At 38.1% G+C, this 24,175-nt stretch overlaps 1 protein-coding gene and 1 long non-coding RNA gene across 6 annotated transcripts in view; both read left to right on the top strand.

Annotated features, from left to right (window-relative positions):
* Positions 1 to 24,175, top strand: part of PRKN (parkin RBR E3 ubiquitin protein ligase) — a 1,534,725-nt gene that overhangs the window by 1,080 nt on the left and 1,509,470 nt on the right. The window lies entirely within an intron of this gene.
* LOC105746845 (uncharacterized) lies at positions 272 to 22,908 on the top strand. Of its 2 annotated transcripts, none has more exons than XR_011647708.1 (3): positions 272 to 355; positions 22,434 to 22,497; positions 22,783 to 22,908. It is a non-coding gene; the product is annotated as an uncharacterized lncRNA (long non-coding RNA). The 2 variants fall into 2 exon arrangements; XR_009183912.1 differs by having other exon boundaries at positions 22,434 to 22,505.

The raw sequence follows: 24,175 nt of genomic DNA, 5'->3' as shown, positions 1-24,175 counted from the left end.
ACGTGAGAGGTGGATTTACAAAATATGTAAGTTTGTATGCACTGATAAACACTCATTAACTCTGGATTATTTATAAAATTAAATTTAAAATGTAAAACATTTACTCATCACTGGATGAATCACTCTAGTTAACTTGATATTGTCTCTGCAGTAATGATAAAACCTAAGGATGTTGTCCATCCTTTCTTACCTTTCTAGCATGGTGTGTCTTTTGGTGAATGACTTTTGAAAATTATAAATTGAAAGTGTTGATAAATTTTTATGAATCTTAGGTGGCAGTTACACGAGGTTCACCTGGAAACACAAATCTGAACTGAATCAGAAGGAAGCAGAAGAGACTTTCAAAATTCATGCTGTCAGTATTTTACAGAAAAAAATAATATACACTTTATTCTTAAAATAATTATGTTTATTTTATTTTCATTCACTTAATCTAGTGTATGGCTAATTTTAAGAGAAAAACTTATTTTGAAATGATACAAAGACGAACTTAGGATCTAAAAATCCTCACTCTAAATTTTTATTTAATATATAATTATACAAATAACTTTATTAGGATGAAATAGATCAAGGCGGTTTTGTTTAGTGTTTATTTGGGATTTAGGTGCACAGGAAGGAAGAAGTATTGTCTTTGAATTTGATGATTAAGCAGTTACCAACACTGGTAATGAGTGATATTGAGAATACAAGTTGGATTTTAAAAGATGTTCTTTTTCATATCCCAGCTATTGTATTATTTTACATATTGCAAATAAGTGTGTATTACAGTATAAATAATTAAATTCATTCCCCCCCCAAGGAAAGTACCTTCAATTAAAAAGGAAAAATCGTAAGCTGAAATTTCCTTGCATGCATGAATAGACAATGTGCAATAAAGTATTGCATGCAACAAGTTGCATTATACAATTCTGTTGGTTAATGCATTTTAGTATAATTCTTAAGTGCCAGACTTGGGAGTGTTGAAGAGTGCTAAAGACAAGCGAAAGTTAGTGGAAGCAGTTAAGTGAAGTGCTAGAGTGATGGGCTGCATGTTTTTGTGACTAAACTTTTAAACTGTGATAGTCATTTTGGTGTTTGTCCAGTGATAAGCTGGAGGTCAAAAGATACATAAATGTACACGTGAGATTATTTTCTTATTAAAGAGAGGTATGCTACTCAGAACTTGCCCCTTTAATTATATAAATCCTGCCTTCCTTTATAAGGAAAATCAAAAAGACAGGATTGACTCTTACCTCACTACCAATAAAATTACCTTTTTTTTTACTTCTCAAAACACAGCAGTACCTCAGTACCAAGAGGTACTGAGACTGTTTCAAAGGTACTTGAATTGTCATTTGGATTATGATGGATATATTAAATTCCCTGACCCAGTCAATTACAGATACATAATTTAATTGAAGTTGATAGAAAGTTATGACTTTGTGAAAAGTGTGAAAAAGGACTTCAGGATAATATAAAGCAGGTTAGAAAAGCTTAAGAAAATACAATTTAGAAAAATGTCATGTTTGGTACCACTATTAAAATATCTTTATCCTTTTTTAAAAAATTAGCTAGATCATTATATGTTTTTAAATGTGGGTTTTAAACCTCTTTGTGTTTAAAATTGAATTTTAATAGTGATATTTATGGTACATCATGTCCTGAAGAACTGGATTTAAGGATTTGAGTAAAATCAGGTATTAAATATATGGACTTATATAACCATGTATTGAAATTCAAATTCAGTGTTACTTTGAAAGCTTTTTAGTAGATTTTAAAAAGGGTTAGAATATAATCTCTTCTGTACATTGATTGACTTAATATCTCTTAGGGAACTTTCATAGCTGCATGTACAGATCTACCCCACAGAATACCTCCATAATCTTTTATTTTATGGAGGTGCAATAATTATGCAAATACTCCCTGATAAATGAGCATTCAGTAAGCTTACAATTGCTATCATCAGGAATGCTGGAATGAGCATTTTTGTATCTGTATCTTTCTACTTGCATATGTAAAAGTGTACATAAGAATTCTGGGTGTATTTGCTAGTCAAAATTCGTAGATTTTGAAATTTGATAGGTATTTCCAAATTATTTTAAAAGGAGTTGCCTCATTTTGCACACCTACTTAAAATTTCCTCTAACACAACAAGATAGCAATGAGTTGCCCTTGTCCCCAGGGCTGAAAAATTGCAGAGACATCACTTTTGCAGGACTGACTCAGCCAACACCAGCAGAGACAGCCCCTACAGGATTTCACTCTCCCCCTTACCATCCTGGTTTAGTGCCTTTGAGCAGTGCACAAGTTGTACAACTGTCCTTGGTGACCTTGCCCTTCCCAGCCTAACAGTCTTTATAATACTGCCTATTTCCCTGACTGAGTGCCTGCCATCAAATATTTTTATTTTTGCCTTCCTGAGAGATGAGAACAGTGTATTTTAATTTTAATTTTCTAAATGAGTTTCCAAAAGGAAAAAGTTCATTTTGTAATCTTTATTTTCATGAAAAGAGATCTTACAATTGACCACCTACCATGTGGCCAGTACCGCTCTAAGGCTGAGGATAGACGAGTGAATAAAATAGAAAAAATGCCCAACCCTCATGAGCGTACAGTTTAACTTAACTATTTGTCCATACATCTACATATTTCTTTTAAAGCTTGTATGTGATGAATTTTAAGTTCCAGAATTTGTTTCTAGTTGAATATACTGAGTACTGCTACTTGCTGTACCATTTCAATAATTTTAGATGAAAAGCAATCCTTAGTTTAAGTACCTGTGGCAGGCTTTAAAACCTTCTGTTGATGATGAAGTACAATTGCATCACAAAAGAGATCCTACTAAATTTTTGCATAGAAAATTTCATGTAATTATATATAATAAGCCTTTGGGTCCAAAGGCTCTAAAACAATGATTTTATACCTTTTTCCATTTTTGCCCTGTACCTAAGGATTTTCTAAAGTTTGATTTTTTTTGAAACCTTAGCTTCATTGCTTGAAAATGATAAAATGAAAGTACTTTGCATTGAGATATGCAAATCCATTTCTACCTCCAAAGCTTCTTTGAAAAAATGCAAAAAAAGAAGTTCTCCTCACTTGAAAATACTTCATGAATATATGAAAGCAGTTTCAATGCTGAATCCTTTATTCTGTTACCTTTTAGTTCTTTGATCAATGAAAATTGTTTCTTACCTGGTGTTTCTTCAGCCTTTAATTGTGGCCCAGTGCGTATTCAGTATTTCTGTTTTAATTTGCATTTAATGAGTTCTTTCTAGTAATCTGAATGGTTTCTCTCTAAGTTTTGTAATATTAAAGAAAGAGACTTATGTGACAGCTGGCTGATTTATGTTGCAGCTCACTGCTCTGGCTCATTTACTCCATCCTACAGGAGAGAAGCTTGTTTAAAAGGAATTGCAGACACGTGACTATTTCCCCTAGTGCCATGTGCTTCCTAATTACCCAGAAATTTGACTGAGTTAATTCATATATCTGTTTTTCATTAAGTAGAAAACTTTCTTCCTTAGATTAATAGGTATTTCTGCTCACAATAATGGTTTCACTATCATTTCTTTATAAGGCACAGTATTAGGTGATGCTATTCAGGGGTGGTTATATGTGGCTGGTGTGTGTGTGTGTGCACGCGTGCGTGCAGCTTGTAGGAAAAGGTCATAGAGAAATAGACCGTTTCTCCCCAGGCTGATCTTGTTGGGTTGATAAGACCTAGTTTGGGTAAGGATTCCATCCTTTCGCCAACAGAAGCAGTGTAAATTAGACAAATATGTATATTTATTAACATACATGCCATCACACCATGATTTTTCATATCTCTCTGCTTTTGCTCATGTGATTGTCCCAGTTTTGAATGCCCTTCCTCCCTGTTGTCCATTAGGGAACACTATTCATCCTTTAAAGAGCCATTGCAGATGGAACCAGCCTTCTGTGAAATTTTCCTTAAGATCTATCTACACCTGCTTACCACTTCTCACCCATTTCACACTCTTGACGCGGGGGGTCCATGAGCTTGAATTGAAAAAAATCAACTTATTTTCTTTTTTTACTCTGACCTCCAATGCTGAGTGTCAGAAACATGTCTGTTGCTACATTCTGAGAAGGGATCCATGGTTTTCACCTGACTGGCACAGGGGTCCATGGAACAAAAAAAGGTTCAGAACCCCTGATGTAACATATTAGTTCTTCCTTTAGAGTCGGCCAAGATTTTGACAACTACTATTTGTTAGGCATGTGCTCATAGTCTAGAAGGGTTCTAGAAAAATAAAAATCTGCACCTGAATGATAAGTGCCATGATATAGGATAGCCAAGGACACACTGAAGAGGCCTCCTGACAGAGCTTGGTAGATCCGACTGGGTTTCCCAGTGGAGCCATTTGCCCTGAGTGGAAAGTAGAAATTAACTTGGTGCAGTTGGCATTCCAGACTGAGGAAGAGGAATGTGCAGAGGCATGAATGTGAAAGGAAGGAATGGAATGTTTGGGGAAAGGCAGAGGCTGGAGAAATAGGCTGGGACCAGACTGCAGAGAACATGGTATGCAAGCAAAGCCAAAAAGTGTGCATTTTCATCTGATGGTGGGTGAATTGTGAACAGATTGCATTTTCTAAAAGGTGACCTTGGCAGTAATGGAAAATTGTAAGTAGAGTGCCAAGAAGTCCAGGTAGCTATTGATGGCTTCTGTTCAATCTCATACATGAGATGATCTTCCTCTGAGAGTGACAGGGAGGTTGTGGGATAAGGACTTTTCTCAGGGTAGTGATGAACATATTACTGAAAAAAATCTTTTATAGAATATATAAATATCTGTCATTGACAGGTATTAGTTTTGTGTTTTTTTCTTTTTATTAAAGCTTTAATCTGTTTCAGTAGTATCTGCATCTCTTTTGATATGAGGTACATGCTGCTTACGAGTTCTATTTATGGTTTCTTTTCCATCTGGAAAGAGCAGTGTTGTTATAGCTTGGGCTTATCATCACCCAAAATAGTAGAGTTTTCTCCTCTTAGATATCTGCATAATTTACATGGTTTGTCAAGTATTGAGACCATCCTTGAACAAATGCATCTTTTTTAAAAGGGTGCTAATGGGTTCTTGATGATTTCTTCAATCCAGTTCCCCCATTCTAACCTCAGCAAATTAGGGTAAGTAAATAGTCACTAGGGAATTTATATTGGTGTTCCAATTGAGACAGTTTAATTATTTATTCATTCAATTGGTTACTGTAACAGTTTTTCTATTATTAAATGTTTTGAGAGTTTCAGTACATAAATAAGAGGACCTAAGAGGAAGACTGTTTAAAAATTTTTTTACTAAATTAAATAATGTTAATAGATCACAAGGAATGTTACATTAAAAAAACATAAAAAAATGAGCTTCCCATATAACCCACTCCCCACCCCCCACCACATCATTTTTGTAAATTATATTTTTTGAAGCTGTATACATCACACAAAAAATGTTACACTAAAAAATATAAGAGATTCCTGTATACTCCCCAGCCCCCCATCCCGCTCCTCCCACACCAACAACCTCCCTCTTCATGTACTCCGTGAACACATTTTGGGGCACTGCTGCTCTACACAGATAATAGTTTACCCTGTAGTTCGCACTCTCTCCAGTATATCCAGTGGGTTATGGCAGAATATATAAAGTCCAGCATCTGAAACCCTGCAGTATCATTAAGGACAACTCAAAATCCCCAAAATGCCCCCACATCACATCTCTTCTACCCTCTCCCTGCCCTCAGCAACTACTGTAGCCACTTTCTCCACCTCGGTGCTAAAATTTCTTCTATTACTTGTCACAGTAGTTTTATAGTAGAATATTAGTAAGTCCACTCTAGTCCAAGTGATCGTTAAAGCTTATTGTATCTGCAGAGTAGATCATTTTCCAGAAGTAGATCTACTTTCCAGGTAGGAAGTAGATACCCAAAACTTTCTCTGTATTAATGAAGTAGAGGAATAGGACTGGAAGTTTGTAATACATGCATTTCCGAGATGAACATTTGATTTTAGCATTTACCTCCACTCTTCTATCTCTACCCTCATTTTTCTTTTTTTTCCTCCACATTCTCTCATTTTCTCAGATCCTGAAATTTTAACATTCAGTTTTTTGCTCACAGGAGCATCTCTTGTCAGGGCGTGAGCTCTTCCCACTGGAGTTTCCACAGGACTGTTGATTGTCAATGTGAGGGTTAGATAAAAATGGCATGACTAAATAGACACTGTCTCCACAGCTCCTCCTTGAGACACACCCTACTACAGCGTGGTCTAAAATCCAAATAAATATTGGGAACCCCCAGCTCTTTATTTTACTTCCAGAGGAACTCTCATCCTGATTGCAACTTTTTTCCCTCTTGAGCCAGAGATGTTGCCCGTGACGAACTGTGGTCTGAGTAGAGGATGGAGTAACAGATTTACTACCTGAGGAAGTGAAGATTTAAGAGTAATAATTCATGCTCCCTGTAGTGTTGAACAGCCTCAGAGTAATTGCCAGCTTCCTGATGAGTTCCTGGGAAGTGAGGGTAGATTTAAGCCCATTTGAGACAGCATTCTGTAAAAGGTAATGCTTATCTGGGCTGCTGACCTCAAACATATCTAGACTGCAGAAGTCAGCCTGCATTCAGAAAGGCAGGCAAATGTATGAAAATATCTAAATATGTTTTTAAATGATGCCACCTGAATTTATAGAATTGAATGAAAATTGCTTGCATTTTCAATTTAAACATAATTATATGATACAAACAGAAAGTAATACATAATGTATAGGTCTGATATTTGCTTTCCGTTCTTCATTTAAGAATTGGTGCAATGCCCCACTAGTAAGGGAAGTACTGTTGCTCTTTTAGGAGAGTTTTTTTTTTTCCTTTTCTTTTTCTCCTTTTTTTGTATATATGTATGACATCTGCAGCATCTCACTGCATGTTGAATTTCTAAATTTGTAATTTTTTCCCCATCAACTTGAATCTTACTCTAAGTGTATGGCATTAGCATTTCATCCTAGGTCTGTATGTGCACCTTGAAACCCAGACAACTACTGTGCATTGCAGCTCTGCAGTAAGTTTTATGACCCTCTATTTTTGTGGTGGTGGTGTTGGTGAGGCAGGGCTGGAACAATTTTCATTTGGGGTCTAACTTCTAAGGAACTTCCATATTTAAAGTAGTTGTCATAATTCTTTGCATGTAAATTTATTAAAAATCTCTCTGGCTTTATCATTTTATGGTAAATTTAACCATTTTAGGCAGAATAAAGTACAAGTTATGAACGTAAAGTTAGTCATAGAAAGGATTGGTGATGGTGTTACTTGAGTTTCAGGTTTCTGGAGTAAGATGATTTTTTTTTTGTCTTCAAGCAATGATAAAAAAACGGGGTGGTTAATATTAATGACCTAAAACTCTGATGAATATATGTGGCATATTTAATATTTGAGGGAAAAAATTTTAAAGCATTAATGTAAGAGTTTAGTTTCCTTAATTGAAAGCCACATAGCAATATGTTCCTTTTGTATATATAAAAAATTTAAGAGGTATACCCCAAAATGATTACATTTGGTTTGTGAGGTTTTTTCCTGCAGTGATTTTCTCTGTTTTTCTTTCATCATTAAGCATCTATTACTTTTGAAAATACAGAAAATCAGTAAATGTTATAAACCCAGTCGTAAGCATAAGACAAATGCCCCACCATATGTAACAAGTATAGCACTGATTATACATTTGTGACAAATTATGTTAGGTAAATTTCTGATAGGAGCAGATTACTTCAAATCGTTTCATGTTCCAGTCCTTGAAGTAGTATTTCAGGAAAAAAAACTTTGGTGCCATAATTTCATGAGCTTTTTCAAGAGTATGATGTACTATTGAGGTTGTACATCCCTGTTGGCTCAGTGACTATGTAGTTTTCTGTTGCTGCTATAAAAAAAAAAAACACCACAAATTCATTTTGTTCAATAAGTAAACTATTTCAACTTCAAAAAATAACAGACCAAAGTCAACTTAAATTATGGATGCATCACTCAAGAAATTCTGTCCAGGTACATTTATCTCACCTAATCCTAAAAATAAACTCAGTTGTTCCTCCAGTGTTCAGAAAGATACATAGATGAGCACAGATTGGTTAAATAATATGACCAAGCTCTCTCTGTTAATGAAGAAAATGAAGAAAAAAATGCTTAATCATATTCATAGCTCATAAAACTGAACTTCATATTATCTTTTTACCTTTAGCATTAATATAGTACCTTCTTTGCCTTTGCTAGCAATACAAAAATATTACAGTATTACCGTTAACTATAGTCTGTAAGTTATATTAGTTGTATTTTTCCCCATGCATCACCATATTCTTAACACCTTGTAGTAGAACATTCTTGCATTTATATTATTTATGTTATTAACTACCGACCCCCAAAATCACCAAAAATCACTGTGTTATACAGTCCCTAGCTTATCCTCTAACTGTCATTTTAAAACAACACACATTTTTTTTCATACAGTTCTGGAAGTCAGAAATATAAAGTAAGTCTGAAAGGACTACAGTCAGGGTTTTAGCAGGAGTAGTTCCCTCTAGAAGGAAAAACTCTCTTCTACCTCTAGAGGCTGAGGCATTCCTTGGCACCTGCCTGCACCATTCCAGTCTCTGCTTCCGTGGCCCCGCTGCCTCCTCCTTTACTGTTGCCAGACTTCCCCCAGCCTCCCTCTTATAACCCTTGTCATTATATTTAGGGACCATCGGATGATACCAGATAATCTCCCCCACCTCAGAATCCTTAACTGAATCTCATCTGCCAAGGCCCTTTGGTCATTTAAGGTGACATTCACAGGTCTGGGAATTAGGACTTGGACATCTCTAAGTGGGGGTAGGGGGGCATTATTCAGTTGACATTGTTACCATTCAGGCTTTCTCCAGCTGAAAGCCTGGGTATTACACACCTTATTATGGAGAAAGAACGCCATATAATACGTTGAATTGGCAGTGATGCTATTTGATTTCTACCTCTTCAGAGGTCATTTTAAGGTAATGCAGTAAGGATGCGCATGAGAAGTCTAGGAGGAGTAGTGTGTGTGTGTGTGTGTGTGTGTACTAGTTGACAAACTTGCCACAAGGACATAACTCACTTTTGAAGGTAGTTTTCCCAGGTGGCAAAAGAACATGTGGATATACTCCTGGACTGAAATAGTGAATTACAGCTGGGTGATTTGATGTACCAGGTTGCTAATTTGTATCCTGTAGAGAAGGGGAAGCTTTGTTATGTTTTTGACAGGAAATATGACTTCCCATAACAACAGATGATCAGGCAAAGCAGACGCAAATAACCATTTTATGTACATTTTGCTTTCCGATTTGAGACTTCACTATGAATGTTAGGCACCTAATGCTCCTGAATAGTTTAACATTGTTCTGCCCTTTGTAGATAATAACTAATCTGGCTTGCTGGAAAATCACACAGTCAGAATTTTTAAATAAATTCGAGTAAAGTTGAGAAGGACAAAAGAACAGAATCATGTAGCTTAATTTGCTTCAGATTTTTAAAGACGTTGGTATAGAATTTGATTCCATGAGGCATTGTTAGCTGCAACAGTTAGGAAACATTTCATTATACATTGTTAGCACAGTTGGGCGAAACGCTAAAGAAAATAGGGGCTAGCTTTTGAAAATAGACGGCAGAATTTTATTTGTAAAAAAAAAAAGTTCTTTTTTTATTGGATAAAAATATCTAAGAAAATAAATGTTAAATTCAACAAACATTTCTTGAGACCCTAAACTAACAGACCTATGACAGGCACCAAGCTGCACTCCTAAATGTAGAAGTCACAATTTTGTGAGGATACAGTGTACCTAGGCAAAATAATTACAAAGCAACAATAACAGCTCTGAGTAAAGTATTGTAAAGCAGGGGGAACCGCAGAAGCAGTATTTCAGCTGGATCTTAGGGGCCAGGTGGTCTCCCTAGCACCCAAGTAAGGAAAGTTCATTCCAGTGGAGGAACTGGCAGGAACAAAGGCAAGGTGTCTTGTGAGCATAGGGGTTGTATTAGTCAGCCAAAGGGCTGCTGATGCAAAATACCAGAAATTGGTTGGTGTTTATAAAGGGTATTTATTTGGGGTAGGAGCTTACAGTTACCAGGCCATAAAGCATAAGTTACTTCCCTCACCAAAGTCTCTTTGCATATGTCAGAGCAAGATGGCTGCCAATGTCTGCCAGGGTTCAGGCTTCCTGGGTTCCTCTGGGCTGAACTCTTCTGTTTTCTCCACAAGGTCAGCTGTAGACTATGAGCCTCTCTAGACTTTGCCTAGCTCCACAAAGTCAGCTGGAGACTATCAGGTGAACGGCTCTGTCTCTCTCCCTGGGGTTTTTGCTGTGTTTAAGGAGCCTTCTCTATTCCTCTGTGTTCTTCTCTTGGCTCAGGTCCTCTCTTCCCGGGGCCTGCTTCTCTTTCCTCTGTGAGCTTACTTCCTGGGGCTCCAGCTTAAGACTTCAGGATCAAACTCCAACATCAAAACCCCAACATCAAAAACCCTCGACTCTGTCCTTTGCCATGCCTTTTATCTGTGAGTTCCCACCCTAATGACATGGCCCAATCAAAGCCCTAATCATAATTTAATCATGCCTAGGTACAGACCAGATTACAAACATAATCCAATATCTATTTTTGAAATTCATAACCATATCAAACTGCTACAGGGGGTGTTAGGGAAGGATGAGTAGTTGACAGAGATAGAGCATAAGGAGCTTGGAGGAGAAAATGGTGAGAGATTGGGGTGGAAAGAGTCTGGGGCTGGCCCAGGGGCTACTTGCCATGCCATGCTGGAGAGTTCAGGTTTGTTCCATGAGTAAGAAGGAGCCACTTGGTCTTGACTCACAATCCCATTTACTTTTAGAAAGATAATTTTTACAGCAATGTGTTCAATCTCACTCATTTACTTTTTATTAACAGAGAAATTATGACTGATAATCTGGTCTGTTCAAATAAAAAGAGAGCAGGGTACCCATAACAAGTAGACATCTTGTGTTGAATTCTAAGAACCATCCAGGCAGGGGATGTCAACTCTAATGCTTGCCGTGGCCAGTTAACATCACTTCATGAATCTGGCGTCCTCCAGACAGTAGGCAGTGGTGGTACTTGTGGCTGAAAGTGAGGAGTAAATTCAAATAAAAACAAAATAAAATTGACAGCCAAATTAAACACTCTGAGTCCATTGCACTGCTTTCCTAGTAAGTATCTTAACGCTATTAGGACATTTAGTCTACTATGCTTTGATATAATCAGAATAAGCAAATCCCGCAGAAGGTTTATCTGTTTCACTTATTATTTTTTGACAGACCATTTTCCTGCTAAACTTTCAATATACTGATCTCCATATGTGGCTATAACTATATAATTTGGTTTTAGAATTGAGCAGCAAAATCAAAATTTTCTGTTTTGCTTAAACTAGGCTTCATATAGTGTTGCTTTTTTTCATATATTTTGCTTTTTAGTCTAGGAATTAATACTTTTGGGTCTTATGATTTTATCAGTCTATAATTTGATTTGTAAATTAAGACACTGTAAAAACTGCCAAATATTTGCAGGACTTATTTTTGTACAGAAAATGATATCATGGAAGTATCATTTGGGAGAATGACATCCTCCTCTCCTTAACATCATTGGAAATCCAACATACCACATTTTTAACTGAGTATCTAATCTCAAAATTTATGTCTGAGAAATAAGATGGTTTCCTGACTCCCAGCAGATGTAACTGTGACTCCCCACCCAACTACTTGAAGTAGCTCAAATTTACCTAATTCCTACATTTCAGTGTTTTTGCATATGGTATTTTCTCCTCTGGATATATTGGTCATGACTTTTTTGAGTGTGGCAAATGTTGAAGATCCATATTAACCTGACCAGAACAACAACAACACAAGTGAATCTTTTTCTTCAAGTAACTTCAGTCCAAGGGTAGGTATGAGTTTAAGTATCACTTGGTCCAGGGACTCAGATAGTCTTACTTCCTTTATGCTCTGATTTCTTCTGTTTTCCTCATTTCTGGAAAATTTTCTCCTAATGGTGACAGTGTATCTGTCAGCCCAGCAATCCTAGCTGAAAAAAAAGTTTCTCCTCCTCTTAAAAAAAAGTTGTAGAAGTTTAGTTCATTACTAGTGACTGATTCAGAAGTGAGCATTTTGTCCATTTATTATGACCTGGAGAACGTGATTCTCTCTTTGTCCAGACTGGTGTAGGATACTAGCCTCAGAGCTGAAGGTGTCCCTGTCAGTGGGCCACAAGAAAAGTCAGAATGTCCTTTCTAGAATGATCATGAGCTGCTAAACATCAGTAAACACTAGACAGTACCCAACACTGTCCGTCTAGATGGATGATGCCATCCCACCCGAGTGGGCTCCGTTCCAGGAGTCAGTTACCATTTCCCTTTTCAGCCTTCTCTTTACTGTCCCATAGAAGTGCCTCATCACTGTGCTGAATACAGCTTTCAAAGCCCTCATCTCATTCCCTTTTTAATTTTGTGTATTTGCTTACCTTCCTCATTCTTGAAGAAAGAGGTAGTGCTTCTACACAGTACATTATTGTTGAATGAATAAAAATCTGAATGAAAGGAGAGGAAACCATAGCCTTTGTCTCCTGTTTGTCTTCTTCAATCCCTTTCCCTGTTGCTGAAGGTGAAATACCAAGATAGGAAAAGGCAATCTTCTGGTTTTCCCTATTTTATTCATATTTGCCTAGTAAATGGGAACCTCATCTCATTTGTCTTTGTGGCCACCAAGTCCAGCATAATCCCAGTAAGGTTTGAAATGGGTGAAAGAACTAGTAAGTAGCAAAGTGACTATATGACTTGATTTGGGTAATAGTAAGTTTATTGTAAATTTTTTGTATTCTGAGAAATGAGTTATTAATTTTAGGAGAAAGATTTCAGTCTATCCTATTTTCCTGTGTAAAAATTGGAGCCAGCACAAGGATGATGCGTTTTTTTTTAAATTTTTTATTTTTTTTGCTTTCCTTCCTTTTGTTTCTCTTTGTTGCTTCTCTAATGATTGCCCTTTGAGGAAAGTATTAAATCATTTTAAATCAGGAGCGATATGGTATTTTCAAGTGGTCACTTCAGGCAGGATATTCTAAAGTACAGATCACATAGGGCTTTCTTTCATTTCCACCTTTAGCTTTTAACTTTATAACAAATGTATTTTTGCTTTGTCATGGTCTGTATTTACTTATTTCCCTAATACTGTTTTTCTCCACGGAATACTTTCAGTAGAAACATATGCTCAAAGCTTCAGAGTAATTACAATATCACTAAAAGCTTCATAATCACATTACTGAAACTTAATGTTAAAAAATTTGATTTTCCTTGATCCAGTCATTTCAATTTAATTCTAAGCCACTGCACGATTGATTGAGGAAACATGACAGGACAAAGTCAAGAAGTGTCTATAATGCCAAAAGCCTGTGCAGAAAACTTCAAGGCAATTTAATTTGGGTAGGAAGGCATTTTAATTATTCTGAACTTTATTTTTTTATGGGAAGAGGATATTTGGTTTCAGGCTGTCAGTGTTTGACCGATTCTGCTGCCATCCATGCAGTTTTCCGCCTTGAGTCTGCATTCCCTGAAAAGCAAAACCCTACACACAGAACCCCATTTCTAATACAAAGCACTAAAGTCTGATTCTTTTTTTCAGATTGGTTTTGAAGATTTTCTTTCATTTTATTTAAAACATAGGCTTGAATTTTAAAGTTTTTCTTTGAGAAGTATTAGTTGGAAATATTTTTATCTGTTTTAAAGTGGCAAGCACACAGCTAGCAGTGTCTTTGCATCAAACATTTATTCTGCCTCCATATAATTAAATAACAGGCAACACAGACTTGTCAGGATATGCTAGCAGCATAACTTATCCATGAGGATACAAAGCATTATGAATAAACATATCTTCCTTTTCCTCATTGCTCATATAGGGGAGGAGAAATGGTCATCCATCAACTTCAGGTCTGTGGTAGTTCTGAAACACCATTTATTTTTATTTTTAATGAATTATGGAGACAAGTGAATATGAAATTACTTTATGAAGCAACGTGAATTTTCCAGAATTTTAACACAGTTTGTTTTAAGCATGTACTTCATAAAGCAATAAATCTAGAATATTTACTCATTCACATTTGATATCTACTAGAAAGCTGGACATAATGCTGATGTAGTTTAATATTTGGCTTGTATAATTCTGCTTCTAAATTGTGTTTCATCCTCTTTCTCTTCTTAAGTTCTTTTTTGACTGACCTCTTAACAGTGACTATGTAATAGTTGAAAGATACATCTTTTCAGTCTTTTTATTTAATTTCTGAAGGTGAATTTTAGATTCTAACTACTTTGCTTTTGTAGGATTTTTGACAGTGGAAAATAAAATGAAAATACTTCTCAATTCTTTTAGTCCCTGAATCTGGTATACTTATTCCTGTCTTCCCTTCCCTTTGACAAAGACCTACTTTTATAAATAATGGTGTTCTCTCCATTCTTTTGTCTCCACGAGAGTGCTGTTATTTGTTTGATTGCTCTTTTTAAAAAAAAAAATTCTCGATCACTGTTATTATATTTTATTATAATATACATTTTTCATATTAAGCATTCTTCTCATTCTATATCTTTGAAAGGTGTATTTTCAAAGTTTCCTAACAGGAATTAGTATTTTTCATTTAAAAAAAGCAATGAAGCTCAGTATGTAACATCAAATTATTAATATCTTTCACTGTCTATACCTTTTGTTCTTGAGGGTTTGGGGAAAATTAAAAAAGAGATATTGTCTACTGCTAGTAGGACTCCCTATTCTCTTCCTTCCCCACCTATGACCATGATCCTAAACCACCACTATCATAATACCTGCTATAGTTGATATTTCTCCTTTACACTATACTGTGGTGAAGTGGTGGTAATAGTGCTCCTTTGTAGAGGTTCGACATCATGGGAGGAGTGGGGGTAATAATAGGTACTCTGGAACTGAGGTGAAGAGCCCACTTTTATGGGGATGTCCCCAAACTGGCTTATGTTTTAGAAGATAGGGAAGTGATCCTGTTCTTTTTTCTTTTTTTCTTCCCCTCCCCCTGCCTTGCTGTTTTTGCTGTCTGTGTCCATTCACTCTGTGTTCTTCTATATCTCTTTCTCTTTTTGTTGTCTCTTCTCATCTTTTTCCTCTAGGATTCACCAGGATTTGATCCTGGGGAACTCTGATGTGGAGAGAGGTTCCCCGTCAATTTCGCCACCTTAGTTCCTGGTCTCTGCTGAACTTCACCTTGACTCTCCCCTTTGTCTCTCTTTTGTCTTGTCATCATCTTGCTGCTTGACTCACTTTTGTGAGCACTGGCTCACTGCGCAGGCACTCAACTTGCCATGCAGGCATTGGCTCAGCGTGCAGGCATGATTTCTCTTCTTCTTTACCAGGAGGACGCAGGGATTGAACCCAGGTACTCCCATATGGTAGGCAGAGGCCCTATTACTTGAGCCACATCTGCTTCCCTGATCCTGGTTTTTACATTATGGCTTTTTTTTTTTTAATAATAAACTTGATTTTTACAGAAGTTTTCAATTTACAGAAAAATTACTCTGAAAATATAGGGAATTCCCATGTTAAGCCCCCTTCACACACACACACACATCCACACACATAGCTTCCCCTGTTAACATCTTACGTTAGAACTTGTGACCCTGGGATAAAGATTGTGGTTGCACAGACAATCAGGTATGAGTGGCTTTGACTTCATAGCTATGCAACTTTCTAGTTCAACAATAAATATTGGATTGGTTGTCTGAACTGGACTTTCAGGTGTCGGTGGTTCAAGCCAGAGAGAGATGTGTTAGGTCTGGGATTTTATTTTTATCCTATTAAAAGCTAATACTTTAGACTGTTACTGTACTATGGATGCTGGCAAAAGACTCAAGACCTGTTATAGGCAGAGGACTTTATTCCTCATGGCATAGCAAGTAGCATGAGCATCATCATATTTGTACCAGCTTTCTTTGCTTCCAGATCTTCAGAGGCCATTTGACATGGCTCAGATGGATGCCGTGCTGCAGTGGGTTTGTCCTGTGCATGAGAAGCACTGAGATAGTGGAATTCACCACTTGTACAGCAAGCAGGATATAAACCTGCTCTGTCTAGAGATGTTACCTCATTTCTCAAGGTTATCAGATGCATAAACAACCTTGAGAAATGGCCCGGTAGAAGAGCAGTCAGGGCTTTGGAGTCTTGGTATACTCAGCAAGATATATAAGAAGTACAAAAGGCCCATGGAAAACTGTGTCTTCCAGCAAGCCATAGCATTGTCACGCACTATCCTGGCTTCTAGGAAATTTTCATATGAGTTTAACTCCATCGCCACTCTTGATTAATCGGAATGACAGAGGCTGGAACCAAATCTATTCAGCTTGTCTCATATAGCATTTAATTAGATCTGCTATCACTAGGATCCCAAGAAGCAGGATGATGCAGACCTTCAGTATTGACTTTATCCATGGCCTTTCCCTTTTTCACCATGGTCCCTGATCAGCATAATACGAACAAATCCCAGGGTGAGCCCAGTAGGGCTGAATTCAGACAAGCTAAGTCAAGTCAGTTATCTAATATGACCCACACAAGGAAGTTCAGAATGACTTGCTTATCTCTACTGTCCTTGTCAATAAAAATGGGGCAGTATAGGGTCCAGAAAGCATCTCCGATGGAGAGATGCTCTTTCCCTCACATAGGAATTTAGCGTATGAAAGAGCACAGGTGACTCTAATTCAGAATTTGTTGTAATACTTTATCTGAATCACCATTACATTGGTATTTTAAACCCCATAGACAGTGTCACTGATTAGTTTCAGCCTTGAATACCATACATGGTATATTATCTTTGGCACTTGGGACACAGAAGTATATGAATTTGTATAAGTCAGAATGAACCGAGGTTGTGTCAGTCTGTGAGTTTGTACAGGTGTGAAGGGGCAGTCCATGTTTGGGAGCTGCTGTAATGGAATCAGTCATGGCAGAATAGTTCAGAATGAGACATGTCCACATAACTTTTTCTGTTTTTATAGCCCATGGGATGACAGACTGAGCAGTAGGTCAGACTACCAGCCACAGCTTCTGCTTGACTCAAGTGGATCCAATGATTGTTTGGCCAGGCAGAGGTGCTAGATAGAAGGAATTAGGAGAGCATTAATCATATGCCCTCCTACCTCCTAGATTTTAAGAGCCTCCCTCCCCACTTACAAGGTTGTTGCCTTCCCTCTAAGGCCATGAAATTGATGTTCCCATCACAGTAGATGCAACTTTACCTTTTCTCCAGTTATCTCCTACTCATATCCAGACCTTTGTCTGGAGGGATCAGGTGCAAATTGGATAAGAACATCTTTACAAAATTTACTGACACTCATTATCCCCACCATTTTGACCTGCATGGACCACAGTGGAAAGATTTGGTGAGCAGTATACTTGTCCAAATGGCCATTATCTTCATGATCTAGGACAAAGTCATTCCAACAAACATATTCAGGTGGTTGAGTCAAAATGAGGTTTGAATCTTCTGCACCTCCTTTTGGTTGGGATGCCACCTTGAGGGCATACCAATCATCCTGGCCTGGGGTTCCTGTTAGGGGAAATAAACATGTATTAAGTCCAGGAATCATCAGGGCAGAATCTCCACTTTTCAAAATAGGTCTATGGAACCCTGTACCCTTTTTGTCTTCATGATTATCCGGGAACTAGCCAAAGGAGGTGAACCCTCTTTGGAGGTGGTGTGTGGGGCAGGAAGTGGTAAGTGAAGCAGAGCCAGAAATCTTTTTAAGTCCATTTTATCTCTTAATGGCAGCAACTTGAAGATGGTCATAAAATGTCCATCCAGCATTTTGACTATTAGCCCATTGTTTGATGGTCTTTGTGACAAAAGACATACCATTGTCAGATTAAAGATGGTCTGGAAAGTGAAAACATGACAGTGTAGTTTCATGGCATCCTGGTATGGCCAAAGTTAGCTGATTGGACTGGAACAGTGCCATAGTAATCTGAAAAAGTGTCAACAGTGGTGAAGCATCAGGTGTAGCCCAAAGCAGGGGCAGAGATCTGATAGTCAGTTTGCTAAGAGTGGGCAAGGAAAGTGTGGTCTCCTTCATCCCAAGGCAAATGGGCCAGCTTTTAGCAGGAGTCACAAGTCTGGCATACAGTGGTAGCTTCTGCATCAGTAACATACATCACTTCATGCCCTGTCTGTTATGGGTATGCTGCCATGTCTGGTATGATGATGGGTCCTGGTGGTGATGGCAGTGATCTGGTCACTGCAAGCTTGATCAACAGTTTGTTTTCAGTTGGTCTTATCAGAGAATGGGCCCTCACCATGGGCATCTACAGGAGTGACCCAGACTGTCTGATCAGCAGCCATATTTTCTTTCTTTGGCTACAGCCCTAAAGAGGGCTGGTTTTAATCTGTTAGTCTATAGTCTTCCAAGTGGCAGACCAGACAGATGCCTAGGCCACCATCCTTGGTATTATTATCTAAAACAAGTGTGGCAGCTTTCAGTTCATACCATTTTTCAAATTGGCCCTGACCACACTTGGTCTTCCAGTGTTGTCACTGGAGCTACGTGGCTATGCTGCCCAGAGGACATCGTCAGTGAAGCATACACAGTTATTGAAGGGAAGCTCTGTGTATCAGGAGCCCTTTTGAACCAGCATGTTTGTTTCAGGTGACAGAGAAGGGAATAAAGTTTGGTGCAAAGAAGTGTTGTTATTCTTTTCATGTGAAACAGTTTATGTTAAGGGCCAGGCCAGTTTTACCCTTGAGTATGCCATTTCCATTTGGCCAGGAAGGTGTTTTGGGCCATTCCCATCTCATAAGTCATCGAGTCTGAGTTGACTCACCCAAAAATGTGGATCCTAGGCATTCATTTTCCACAAGAGCTTTGTAGCAGGTGAATAGCTGCTGTTTTTCAAAAAGTGTATACTTTGTGTTTTCATCGAGAAGGTAACACTGTTGTACTGGGAAATGGTCTCTCTACAGGTAGCACTTCCCCAGCAGGGTAATCTTATTCTGACACTTAAGGCACTGGGAAGTGCCAACATGTAACACATCAAATCTTATTTTTCAGTCAGATATAGAAATCACAGCAGTAGCAGCACATTGAACAAGCCCAAAAGGCCCCTTCCACAAGTCACTTTAGCTTCTCCTCCTCACTCAGAGGCACCAAACCCCATCAGTTGAGTTTGGGTGCCCCTGTTCTCTACGAGACCAAGTAGGATGATAGCTTGGGCACCTGTATCCAATAGAGCCATACAAATTAGATTCCTTTCCCATTATACCAGGCCGGATGTGTATGGCCTTCTGTCCTTGGGGATAAGGAGACCTTGGACTCACCCCTAATAATTTTTTTCCTTAAGGCAGTTGAGACAGAGTCTAGGGGAAGAGAAAGGACCAGGTAGTGTAGAGAGAGAGGGGCTCCATGTTAGGATCTAAGCAAGGCGTATTTACTTTTGGTTTCAAGTGGCTGACTACTTGAGGCCCAACAACATGAACTGCGATATTTATGGTCCACCCAAAGACCAACATCAGGCTGCAAGGTCATCACTGTTGACACCATTTTTTCAGCTTGGGGGACTCCTTGGCGCAGCACCCGCACCCACCTTGCCTTTCTACTGTCGTGATAACATCCCTTCCTCCTCCCCCTCCTGGGGAAGAGTAAGTCAGCAACATCCAAGGTGCCTTTGCATGGCTGGCTTCCACCACACCTTTCTCCTTGTGATTGTTAGCAGGCATGCCAATGGGGACCCTCATCCCCCCTGCCCCTCCACTGCCCGCCACTTGAGTAAGAACATTCACTCCAGATCCCAGGGAGTCTTTGCATATCCCGAACCTGACCTGCGGGCCTTTTTTCTTTTTCCTCCTGAAAGCTATGTTCCTGTCAACATCCCTTCCTTTGCCAAAACGGTCAGGTCTGGGCTTTGATTTCACCCTACTTACAAGCTAATCATTTAGCCTGTGACTGTGTCTGAGATGCTGAGAAGCCATGAGACTCCTGAAGCAGAGACGAAAGATTGTATTACCGTGGTACAACAGACAGCACAAACATCAGCATGTTGGTGTCAGTTGCCCTTGCCCTTGAGTCCCACGGCCCATATGTATGTTATATATGCGGTGTGTTTGCGCTACAATTCTGGAACTCTGAGCTTGGGCAATTACTGCTTTTCTAACAAAAAGTAAGCAAGCCTGCTGTTTGTCCAGGGGAAGAGGTTGTCTTATCATCTCAAGGTTAGCAACTGTAAAAACAACCCTGAGAAATGGCCCAGGTTGAAAAAAAAAGCAGTCAGGTGCTTGCAGTCTTAGCATACCTAATAGTTAATGTGAGAAGCCTGGGGAAGACTGCTCTCCCAACAAGATGGTACTCTTTTTAGCTTTTCCTGGTGTTTGTATCAGAGCAGACAGACTGATGACAATCTAGTTGGAACAACAGATAAAACTGACTAGCAAAGGGGTTAGTGAAATAATAGATACTTTCAAAGTGGGAGCAAATTCTGAATGTAGAAGAAAAAGATGAGTCTATTTCATGTTTCTTTTCTGTATAGAATCAGTGTCACAAAAAATCCTCTTTGGACATTTTTAAGGGGATCTACTTTTCTGCCCATTTATAATTTTTTAAAAATTGTTAATTTGTCTTGCTCTATTATTTGCTTTTCTGTAGTACTTGGAAATAGTATCTCATATTAACTTCATAAATTATAATTACAATAAAAATATGATTTCTCCTTGTACTAACTTTCCAGCAGTCTCCTCTCAGTTTATTTGCTGGCTCTAATTGGAGCATAAAATCTGTACACTTCTAAAATAGAGTTGTACATTGTTTCTCATACTTGTTTTCAAATATTCTTACTATCAGCATTTATTGTTTTCTTGGGGGCAAGGTTGGATTGAGGATCCAGGAGTGAAAAACATTAAATATAGTAACAATTTTTCTTCTTGGACTTTCTAAACTTTTTTTTTTTTTTTAAGTATTTATTTATTTTGTTAATTTCTCTCCCCTTTCCCCCACCCCAGTTGTCTGTTCTCTGTGTCTATTTGCTGCATGTTCTTCTTTGTCCGCTTCTGTTGTTGTCAGCGGCACGGGAATCTGTGTTTCTTTTTGTTGCGTCATCTTGCTGTGTCAGCTCTCCGTGTGTGCGGCGCCATTCCTGGGTAGGCTGAATTTTCTTTAGCGTTGGGCGGCTCTCCTTATGCGACGCACTCCTTGTGTGTGGGGCTCCTCTACGTGGGGACACCCCTGCGTGGCAGGGCACTCCTTGCGCGCATCAGCACTGCGCATGGGCCAGCTCCACACGGGTCAAGGAGGCCCGGGGTTTGAACCATGGACCTCCCATATGGTAGACAGACGCCCTAACCACTGGGCCAAGTCCACTTCCCATAAACGTTTTAAAATATGCTCTTTGCTTTTGGGTTTGTCTTATCTGAGCCCATAAGTAAATTCTGAAAATTAAATTGATGATTTCATGTGCTTTATTTTCCCTTCAAAAAAGAAATGTAATGTGAAAAATAGTGATTCTGTTTCTTTAACATTACAATGAAATAGAATATTTGTGAATTTCTCAAAATCAATCCAAGGATAATCAGGCAATCATTTGTATCTTAGGCTTAGTCTAAAAATGGTATCTTTTCTTCCCACCATGGTAAATCCAGCAGACTAAATGTAACTACTTATTTCTCTTTTCAGAAAATATCTATGATTATCTTAGAATCATCAGTTATTATTGAATAGCATTTAAGTATAAAAAGAAAAGTAGGTGGTTAACTTGGATACCTAGCAATCCCATAACTTCTAGTTTTTGTGCCATAGATAATTTATATATGTTACGTATCCTAAAAGTGAGACTGCTAGATGCCTTTTCCACAGTATATGCATATAAGGAACTATCTTGATTTTTTTTGGCCAAATGGTCATTATTTCCAAGCTGATGAGGAAAACTCTGCCTATTTGTTAAGGAGCTTCATTTATATCTATCAGGAGCTTAACTCAGAATTTAATGACCTTTCCTATATTCATTCTACAGCTTTTTCTTAAATACATCTATTTTTTAGGTAGAAAATCTCTTTGAAATTCTTGATCCAAGATTAAAGTTATTTGTATTACTTTATCCTTTCTCTGGGATAGCAAAATGAAAGAATTTTTGTTTGCAAACTTCTAAATTCCATCAAATATGACCAGTAGATTAATATAACATTTAGCTCTTAAATTGTTTCTTAAGAATTGTTTATATATATTTATATAGATATAAAATATATATAATGAATTCTGTATAGATTTTGCAAATAGAAAATAAAATGGATAAAAATAATGCCCTAATGCCCGATGTTTATTAAGTTCTTACGTCTTTTTTAAGTGCTATACATGCATGATGCCATTTAATCTTCACAAGCCTCTTGAGAAACAGTTATTATCTCATTTTGTCTAGGAGGAAGACTGAGGCTCCGAGAAGTTCCATAACTTGTTCAGCGTTACAGTGCCTAATTGATGGAGTAAGGATGTGAGCCTAAGTTGTCTGACCTCAGAGCTTATGCACTTACACAATACTGCGGTCCAAGATTTTGTGTTGTGCTTTCTTTCATTTTTCCAATTCCCTTTACCTTGACTCTTATTTCTTCCCTAATGGAAACTACCCCCCTCTCCCATGGCCACCTCCTGAATTGGTTTTGAGGCTAAAATAGCAGATGAAGCTAAAAAGTTTCTTTTAACTTATAACAATTTCCTCCAGAATTACCTTGTTGAAAGTAAATAGCCCATCTGGCTTACTCTTTTCACAGAGCGAAGCTCCTAAGTGAGCTTGGTGACTGACGCTGGCGGAATTCCATGCAGTGCGGCTGTTGGCCCCAAGCAAGATGAGCACAATCTGTTTCTTCTATTTCTAATAAAGGAAAAGAGTTCCTTCATTTGCCTCTTTAATTCATTGCTTGAATTTTATGTCCTCCTTTCTCAACAATGGCAGCTTTCCTGCTGTGGTCTTCTTTTTAAAAAAAAAAACAAACAGGTAAAACTGAAACTCCGTAATAAACACATTTCAGTGCAAGGCCACTGCGATGAAATAACATTAAAACTTATATTTTAAAACCATAGCATGAGGTTGTTAGCTGTGTGACTTCCATTGATTAGCAGGAGCTGGAGGGGATGATTGAGAAAGCTGTGTTCCTGCTGCCCCATTCTGTACCTGTTCTGTGAATAAATAGAAGTGTTTAGTGTTCTGCTCTAGAATCCACGGGAGTCAAACAGCTAAGCTCTGCACAACCCGAGAGTTTACCTCTAAGTACCTTAATTTAGCTCTCAGAGTTTACTTCTAAGCAACAGCAGGGACTATCCCTCTAGTCCTGATAATTACCTTCCTACAGGGCTTCCTGAAGGTTGCAGAATAGTGGCTTAAAAATTGAACCTGAATTTTCCCTGGCCTGGAAAATAATTTGATTCTTTCTGTATTGCAGAGCAGATAAAAATCTTTTAAACTTCATAAACTGTTAAAGGTATTAACTTAATTTCGAATTTTCTTTTGGAACCTGGTGCCAAGAGGTTGTCATGCAATGTATGATGTCTTTTCCAGACCAACAACTATTTGCCATACCTCATTATTTGAGGGACTAGTTAAAAAAAGTCAGTTTCTTGCCTCACAGAGGCGGAATACTGCTCTCTACAATGTCAACTAGGGATAGGGATATCTAGGTTTAATCCTCGACACCTTGTCTTCTTAAAGTACCACCAGGTCCCACTTGATTGAGGGCAGTTTTGAGTAAGTGCAGAAGATTTGGTCTGTCCCTGCAGTCTTAAATTTACATCTGTGAAATGAATGACAGAGTAAATGATGTGGTGATATAGCTGTTTCTGAAAAAGTGTTTCCCTGAGGGAGCATGAAGGGATCTTCAAGCACGCTTGAAGGGGTGAGGAGGGGAGGGCACAGTCTAAGGGGCCTGGTGCCTCAGTTCTAGCCCTTCCCGTCTCCCCTTGTACCCTATAACCCACTACAGACCGCTCTACCGTGAAAATACTGGACTAGCAAATAGGATTTTGTGTGAAGGGTTTCCATTATATATATGTTTTTTTAAGTTGTAAGAAGCAATTTCAAGTAGTTGTTACTAAATTCTCATTTTAACATTTTATTTTTTTTTGCTAACGATAGCAGATTTTTAAAAAGAGCCAAAAAATATTACCTAC

The sequence above is a fragment of the Dasypus novemcinctus genome, chromosome 28, assembly GCF_030445035.2.
Source record: "Dasypus novemcinctus isolate mDasNov1 chromosome 28, mDasNov1.1.hap2, whole genome shotgun sequence".
Lineage (NCBI taxonomy): Eukaryota > Metazoa > Chordata > Mammalia > Cingulata > Dasypodidae > Dasypus > Dasypus novemcinctus.
This window is presented reverse-complemented; position numbering and strand designations above follow the sequence as displayed.